Source organism: Anabrus simplex, chromosome 3, assembly GCF_040414725.1.
Source record: "Anabrus simplex isolate iqAnaSimp1 chromosome 3, ASM4041472v1, whole genome shotgun sequence".
NCBI lineage: Eukaryota > Metazoa > Arthropoda > Insecta > Orthoptera > Tettigoniidae > Anabrus > Anabrus simplex.
The window spans coordinates 394,305,741-394,313,938 of NC_090267.1; the positions used below are offsets into that span (position 1 = coordinate 394,305,741).

At 41.1% G+C, this 8,198-nt stretch overlaps 1 non-coding gene across 1 annotated transcript; it reads right to left on the reverse strand.

Moving 5' to 3' along the window:
- Positions 1 to 1,604: 1,604 nt before the first annotated feature.
- Positions 1,605 to 1,677, reverse strand: TRNAN-AUU (transfer RNA lysine (anticodon CUU)). The gene has a single exon. It is a non-coding gene; the product is annotated as a tRNA-Asn (tRNA).
- Between the last annotated feature and the right edge of the window lie 6,521 nt (positions 1,678 to 8,198).

Here is an 8,198-nt window from a genome sequence, read left to right on the forward strand (position 1 = left end):
GATCACTTCCCTTGAGGCGGTAGATGTGGAATTAATTGCTGAGTCCGAAAAAAGACAATGTATTAGGTAGCGTTTTTGAAATAACAATTATTACACACTCGGAACATATGCTGCTCTGAATTTGAAAAGGAAATCAATATTTTTCTCCGCCATTGTTACAGCTTTCCAAGAGACTATCCTCATTTTCTCCCTATTGAAATTCTGTTAAAAAGAGAACAGTAAAACTTTGATTCCACCTATTCAATACATTAAAAGCAATTAAAAATTTAGGATCTCATCCTTATTTTATTGCTTAGTTGTTAAAACATAAGACAGCCAGGCGCCTAGAGGCGCGCGGCTGTGAGCTTGCATCCGGGAGATAGTAGGTTCGAATGCCACTATCGGCAGCCCTGAAGATGGTTTTCCGTGGTTTCCCATTTTCACACCAGGCAAATGCTGGGCTGTACCTTATTTAAGGCCACTGCCGCTTCCTTCCAATTCCTAGGCCTTTCCTATCCCATCTTCGCCATAAGACCTATCTGTTTTGGTGCGCCGTACAGTCCCTAGCAAAAAAAACATGAACATATTTTGAACATCTTCAGCTAAAAATTTTGTTACAAGTTTAAATTGATAAGATTGTTCTAGAACTTGGACTTAATGGTTTGCCATTAACAAACTTATCCATCATCATCATCATCTGTTTACCCTCCAGGTTCGGTTTTTCCCTCGGACACAGCGAGGGATCCCACCTCTACCGCCTCAAGGGCAGTGTCCTGGAGCTTCAGACTCTTGGTCGGGGGATACAACTGGGGAGCATGACCAGTACTTTGCCCAGGCGGCCTCACCTGCTATGCTGAACAGGGGCCTTGTGGAGGGATGGGAAGATTGGAATGGATAGGCAAGGAAGAGGGAAGGAAGCGGCCTTGGCCTTAAGTTAGGTACCATCCCGGCATTCGCCTGGAGGAGAAGTGGGAAACCACGGAAAACCACTTCCAGGATGGCTGAGGTGGGAATCGAACCCACCTCTACTCAGTTGACCTCCCGAGGCTGAGTGGACCCCGTTCCAGCCCTCGTACCACTTTTCAAATTTCGTGGCAGAGCCGGGAATCGAACCCGGGCCTCCGGGGGTGGCAGCTAATCACGCTAACCACTACACCACAGAGGCGGACTAAACTTATCCATAATAAACTTTAAAAACCTCTTAAATATTGTGTCATTAAGAATACTTTTAAAATATTTCGTAATCGTCAACGCTCAGCTGAGTACAAATATTAATTATATAATTTTACCGAGCATTATCACTGAATATAGTGTACTCTAATTGATTATTATCATACAGTTTGACGGGTATCTTACTTTTTCATTCTTTCTTAGTCCGCTAGCCGCCCAGGGTTAGTTTTTGTTTTTCCGCAAGCTCAGAGGTATTCCGACGCTAGCACCTCAAGGGCAGTGTCCTGGAGAGTGAGACTTTTCGGTCAGGAGTGCAACTGGGAAGGAGAAAAATTACTCCACCCAGATGACTTCATCTGTTTTGCTGAACAGGTCTCTTTTTGGGAGGAGAAGGTGGTAGTGGACAAGTGGTTATCAGGTCAAATCATATTCGCGTCGACGGGCTTAAAAATTCCCGCCCAACGTGGGGCTCTAACCCACGACCCTGAGATTAATAGTCTCATGCTCTACCGACTGAGCTAGCCGGGCGATGTCGTCTAAACGAAATGACGGCGGCATACTTACCTACAACTAAGTCGCGGGGATAATGGGATAGTACTTTCCGCTGGTTAGTCTGGGCTGATCCGGTGCCAACTCATTTCGTCTCTTCCTCCGATAAACAGCAGGTGTGGGTTACACATCCAAGTGGTGGCGATGTAGAGGAACATAAATGAATGGATAAACAGAATACTCTCCTCTCCCAATCACGGATGGAGTACGTAAACGAAGCGTATCGATCAAAGTATGACTTTTGTCCTAAATGGAAGACAATAATTGCTTTTACTTAAATTAAGAGTAAAATTAGCGCTAAATGAATAATTACCACTATTACTAGATAAATATATACGCACATACCTTGCTACATTACGACTCTGAATTCCACTACGTCACACACTTCAATATGTCTTTTGTTCATGTAACGCTTTTGTGATTGAGGGGACTCTATAGTGAAATTTCATGAATTTCGAGGAAAACATCAAAATTGGGTTTAAAACTCTAAAAAATAGACTGATGTGTGTTCTTTCGAAAAATGCTTTTATTTTCTAAATGCCGCCATTTTTAAGCCCACAGCGCCTTCTTTAAAAGGCGCTGCGCTAGCATGTAACTGTCCCATGCTCTACTGGACACGCCGCAGCAGTTGCTGCTTTCTCTTTCTTACGTCTCTCTCATTTTGATATCAAATGTAATCTAAGAATTGAGTAGCAGATGTTTTATTCTGTATGATGTAGTTTTAGAAATAATGCCAACATATCAGAGACTTGCATCAGATGCACTTATACAAAGGTGCACAAAAGGGAAGATACAAAATCCACAATGTTCTTTGGAATAAATGTCCAAAAGAACTATTTGTTACTAGGAATATACTTCAGCTTGGTATTGTGAGTGCTGTAAGTGAGTTCAATATGCGGTGTGTTAGAACACTTGAAGTCCTTCAGTCCATCAGAGGGAAGCCAGTACCAACTTCTGCTGTGGATATCAGTCACCAGCGAGACCAAAGGCAGTTACAGCAAAGCAGGAAACAGAGCTCAGGTGAAAGCAAAAAGGTAAGGAAAAAAGAATAATGTGATGAAAATATCACTGGAGGAGAGAAGAAAGAAGTCTGAAGGGCTTACTTATTGTGCAGGACAGCTCTAAAGTGAGTGAAGTTGCATAGATTTTTATTTTGTAATTTGTACCTTAGCAAAATCTTCATGATTTCTTTTAGATAAATAATCCCTTATCATGAAATTTTTATCTGATGTAGGTAAAATTTTGCACAGTAGTAGTTAGATAGTTGGTGCATAAATGGCAGTGTGCATTTTGATGTTTAACGTGATTCAATTGTTTTTTTTGACCAACCAAATATGTGTATACACACATTAAAAAAGTTTAAACATTATATTTAAAAACATTCTACAGGCCAATATATTTACAGTATTGAAAGTTGGTTGCATTACTATATCTGAGGAGTTACACCTCAGAAAAGAATTGGGTAACAATTCATTGAACAATGTAGAAGTTAGAAATTTCACTATAGTGTCCCTTAAAGTCTTTGCTGACTAACTTTTTTGAACTTCTTTCCTTGCCTTTGCTTTGCTTTGGTTGATGTTACTTGGTGGTGCGAGTTGTTGTCGTGTTCCCATAACTCGTTAATTAATATAATTATTGGTACAATTGTCTTTCAATAAAAATTAATTTTTGTGTTACAATATATTTTTACCTCCATTTTCCCGTTTTGACTGCCCGCGCTAGTCATGATGGACCAAGATGTTGAGGATTCACGGATATAGCACTTCCATGTGTCGGTGCTAGCCCTGGACCTCAGGAAGGAAACAAAAGAGCGGAATGGTCTACAGCGAAATAATCGGCGGAATTACCTATCTAGTCCACGTCTATGGTGTAGTGGTTAGTGTCATTAGCTGTCACCCCCGGAGGCCCGGGTTCGATTCCCGACTCGGCCACGAAATTTGAAAAGTGGTACGAAGGCTGGAACAAGGTCCACTCAGCCTCGTCAGCCATCCTCGAAGTGGTTTTCTGGGGTTTCCTACCTCTCCTCCATTCAAATGCTGGGATGGTACTAATTTTTGGCCAAGGCTCTTCCCTTCCAATATTTCCCTGTTCAGCATAGCAGGTGAGGCCGCTTTGGCGAGGTACTGATCATTATCCCCAGCTGTATCCTTCGACCCAAAGTCTCGTGTTCCAGGACACTGCCCTTCTGGCGGTAGAGGTGGGATCCCTCGCTGAGTCCGAGGGAAACGGATTAAAATAAATCAATTAATTAATAGGTGAACTCATTTGTACACTTGCATATGCAACTTGTTCAAGTAGTGTACGCCATGAAGTAAACCCCAAAAATAGATTCCCTCTTTCCTGAATAACAACTGATTTTTTTGGTTACATCCATTTTTACGGGGAGGTCTTTGATTAAAGCCACGTATCTACTCCACTCTTTCCTCTCCGATCGTCGCCATAAGACCTATCTTTGTCGGTGCGAAGTAAAGCAAAGCTGTAATAAAAAAAAAAAAAGAACAATGCTTGTGCTGGTCATTTTGAAGATGTAACATGCATTTTACTCTTTCCTAGATTTTGTGTAACTGGCCTACATGTCTGTGTGTTTTAAAATGATCTGTATCTTAATTATCGGACCGTCCTCGTTTAGTTCGATAGGACTGCCATCATCATCATCATCATCATCATCATCATCATCTGTTTACCCTCCAGGTTCGGTCTTTCCCTCGGACTTAGCGAGGGATCCCACCTCTACCGCCTCAAGGGCAGTGTCCTGGAGCTTCAGACTCTTGGTCGGGGGATACAACTGGGGAGTATGACCTGTACCTCGCCCAGGCGACCTCACCTGCTATGCTGAACAGGGGCCTTGTGGAGGGATGGGAAGATTGGAAGGGATAGGCAAGGAAGAGGGAAGGAAGCGGCCGTGGCCTTAAGAAAGGTACCATCCCGGCATTCGCCTGGAGGAGAAGTGGGAAACCACGGAAAACCACTTCCAAGATGGCTGAGGTGGGAATCGAACCCACCTCTACTCAGTTGACGTCCCGAGGCTGAGTGGACCCCGTTCCAGCCCTCGTACCACTTTTCAAATTTCGTGGCAGAGCCGGGAATCGAACCCGGGCCTCCGGGGGTGGCAGCTAATCACGCTAACCACTGCACCACAGAGGCGGACTAGGACTGCCAGCTTACCATTATTCTTTTCTGATAGTAAGGTTTCCTCTGTCTCTACAACAAAGATTTGGGTACTTATCGTTAGGCACTTCTGATTTAAGAGCTTTGGTCACCCTCTTAAGGTGACAAATAGCCTCTTACAACAGACACTCGCAGAGACACGGAGAACGGTATAGGAGTGACATGTAACTAGGCTGTTACAAATTGCAGGTGAAGAACTTGTCCAGACATGTATTTGAATAACACAGGCAGTGTCTATGTGCAGTACATTTAGTCAGATATTTGAATAAGTTGGCGTTACGTAGACATCCATTTGAGATCTGTGCCTATTCTCCCGCAACAACCCCAGTGCCCATTGTTTATAATAATGAGCAGCATTTCCATATAAATAAAAGCATAATTTTGTCTGCCCATTTCAACTTTGCCTCATTTTCCATTTTTATCTCAGATTAGATAAGTGAAGTACGTTAAGTTCAATTTTTGTGTATATTTGTCTGTTTCTTTGTTTGTTTTTCACTGGTGATTTTTTGGTGACTAGTTGTTTGTCTCTCTGATTGTTTGTTTTTTGTTTGCTTGTTTTTTCCTAGTAGTTTAACGTATTACTAACACATCGAAGGTGTGGGAAAAGGCTAGGATTGGTAAGTTATCGCAGCCGTGGCCTTAATTAAGGTACAGTCCCAGCTTTTGCCTGGTGTGAAAATGGGAAACCACGGAAACCTTCATGGCTGTTGACAGTAACTTTTCGAACCTACTATCTCCCAAATGCAAGTTCACAACTACTCGACCCTAACATTACGGCCTTTGTTTGTTTTTGTTAGTTAGTTAGTTATCTAGCTTGTTTGTTTGTTTGTTTGTTTGTTTGTTTGTTTGTTTGTTTGTTTGTTTGTTTGTTTGTTTGTTTGTTTGTTTGTTTGTTTGTTTGTTTGTTACGACGTCAGTCACGACAGAACGGCTAAACATAATTTCTCAAAACGCGGTATTTAGGTTCAGAGATTGCCGATACGCTATATATTATTTCAGTTGCGTAGAAATAGTAAGGGTCCGCCTCTGTGGTGTAGTGGTTAGTGTGAATAGCTACCACTCCCGGAGGCACGGGTTCGATTCCCGGCTTTGCCAAAAAATTTGAAAGGTGTTACGAGGACTGGAACGGGATCCACTTAGCCTCGGGAGGTTAACTTAGTAGAGGGGGATCGATTCCCATCTCAGCCGTCCTCGAAGTAGTCTTCCGTGGTTTCCCACTTCTCCTCCAGGCAAATGTCTGGCCGCTTCCTTCCCTCTTTCTTGACTATCCCTTCCTCCCATCACCTCACAACGTGCCTGTTCAGCGTAACAGGTGAGGACGCCTTGGCGAGGTACTGGTCCCCTACACCAGTTGTATCCTCCCATCCAATGTCTCACGCTCCAGCACACTGACCTTGAGGCGGTAGAGGTGGAATCCCTCGCTGATTCCGAGGGCAAAGCCAACCCTGTACGGTAAACGGATTAAGAAATAAAGGCATCGTAAGGGAGAGAAAACATGAAATGTTAAATATTTTTGTTAATACACTAATTAGCTGTATCAACAAGCTACACTTAATAAAAGTTGTTCAAAGAATTATTTATGATATTTTAAATATAATACGTTTTTCTCGTAAGAGGAATAACTAACTGATATTCGTGATTATTCACAAATTCGAAACATCTTCGTAAAATAATTATTCTATTTAAAAACTGTAGAAACTTCATTTTTTCAATCCTTTATGACTCGTACAGTTTAAAGAAAACATTAATGTAACCGAAATATTGACTAATTTAGATTTATATTGCTAAGTCCATCTCTCGCTGTGGGTGGGGGTAGTAAAATAACACCCACGGTACCCCTCCCTCTTGTAAGACTAAAACTGAAGAGCTAACAGGCCCGGAAAGGTTTCAAATCGTGAGGTTTGGATAGCTCTATCAAACTAAAAAAAAAAAAAAAAATTTTTTAAAATCGAAAGTCACTTTCGGCCTAAATGCAGTACCTGAAAAACAAGCCTAAAACCGCTTGTTTCTTTACTCGTTTCCTTTTTGATTCAGATCCTAACTAAATTAACTTATTTACACAATTATTTCTGTAATGTGTTCCTTGCTTCTATACCCTCAGGCGTTTTTTTTTTTTTGTTGAAAAAATGTCCATACCGAATGTACTTATAAAGGCTCAAGTGAAACTATGCATTGACTCACGTTAGCGCTCGTAGTGGTGCTTAATTGAAACTATGCATTGACTCACGTTAGCGCTCGTAGTGGTGCTTAATTGAAACTCTGCATTGACTCACGTTAGCGCTCGTAGTGGTAGAAAAAGGCAAACTACTAATTTAACCGACCGGATAACAATGAATAAGAAACGGATTGTAATTTTAGGAATAAATAAAGAACATAATCTTATACTTCATTATATTTTATTTACCTAAAATTCGTAGCTCATAACCCTAGGATTTTTACAACATTGAGTTGCTTGCCAGAAGGGCTAGAAGTGTGGATTTTGTTTTTTCCTTTATCTCAGTTGGGGAACTACTTTGGTCGGTGTCTGCGCTGCTTAGAGACATTCTGGTTGTATTGACGTGCGATAGTGTCTTAGTTTTGCCTGGAAAGAAACGAATCTGGGTTTTTTCCCATATGTCTGTTTTGGACACCCCCTGGGGGGTGCCTGGTGCGGTGCCAGTACCGGTGCGCTATGCAGCGCTCCTCACCTGGCCTGTAGTAGAAAATAAGGTATAAAAATAATAAGTATATGAGTATTGATAATAATAATATTACTAATAAGAGGAAGAAGAAGAAGAAGAAAAATGGTGAAGTTTTATACTGTAATTGATTGCGGTTATGTGGGAATGTGGTAAAACTCAACATTATCCGCAGAGTGCCATGGCTTTGTGGGAATATATCTAAATAGGTAAGGTCCAGCGGTAGGGGCCGAGTCCGGATGGTGACCCATCCAAGCTCTAGTACCATGACACAGTTTAAAGACTATATCCTGCTTGCTCTTTCCCGAGAGCTTCCATTTCATTATTATTATTATTATTATTATTATTATTATTATTATTATTATTATTATTATTATTATTATTATTATTATTATTATTATTATTATTGTACCGGGAGGTACATCTCAACCCCACACATTTAAAAGAAGAGCCTTAAAGAACGCTATCTCTCATACAAATCTTGAAACAGCTACGGCATGAAGTTGGGACATTGACTAGAATATGTCACTATTGAATTATTGAGCAATTGTTATTTTGAAGTTGCCTAAACTTTCTGTATTTATTTGTTTTGTTTTGGTTTACGTCAAGAAGTTTGAACTTTTTTCTATAGATGTCCTTACACAAAACTGAGGT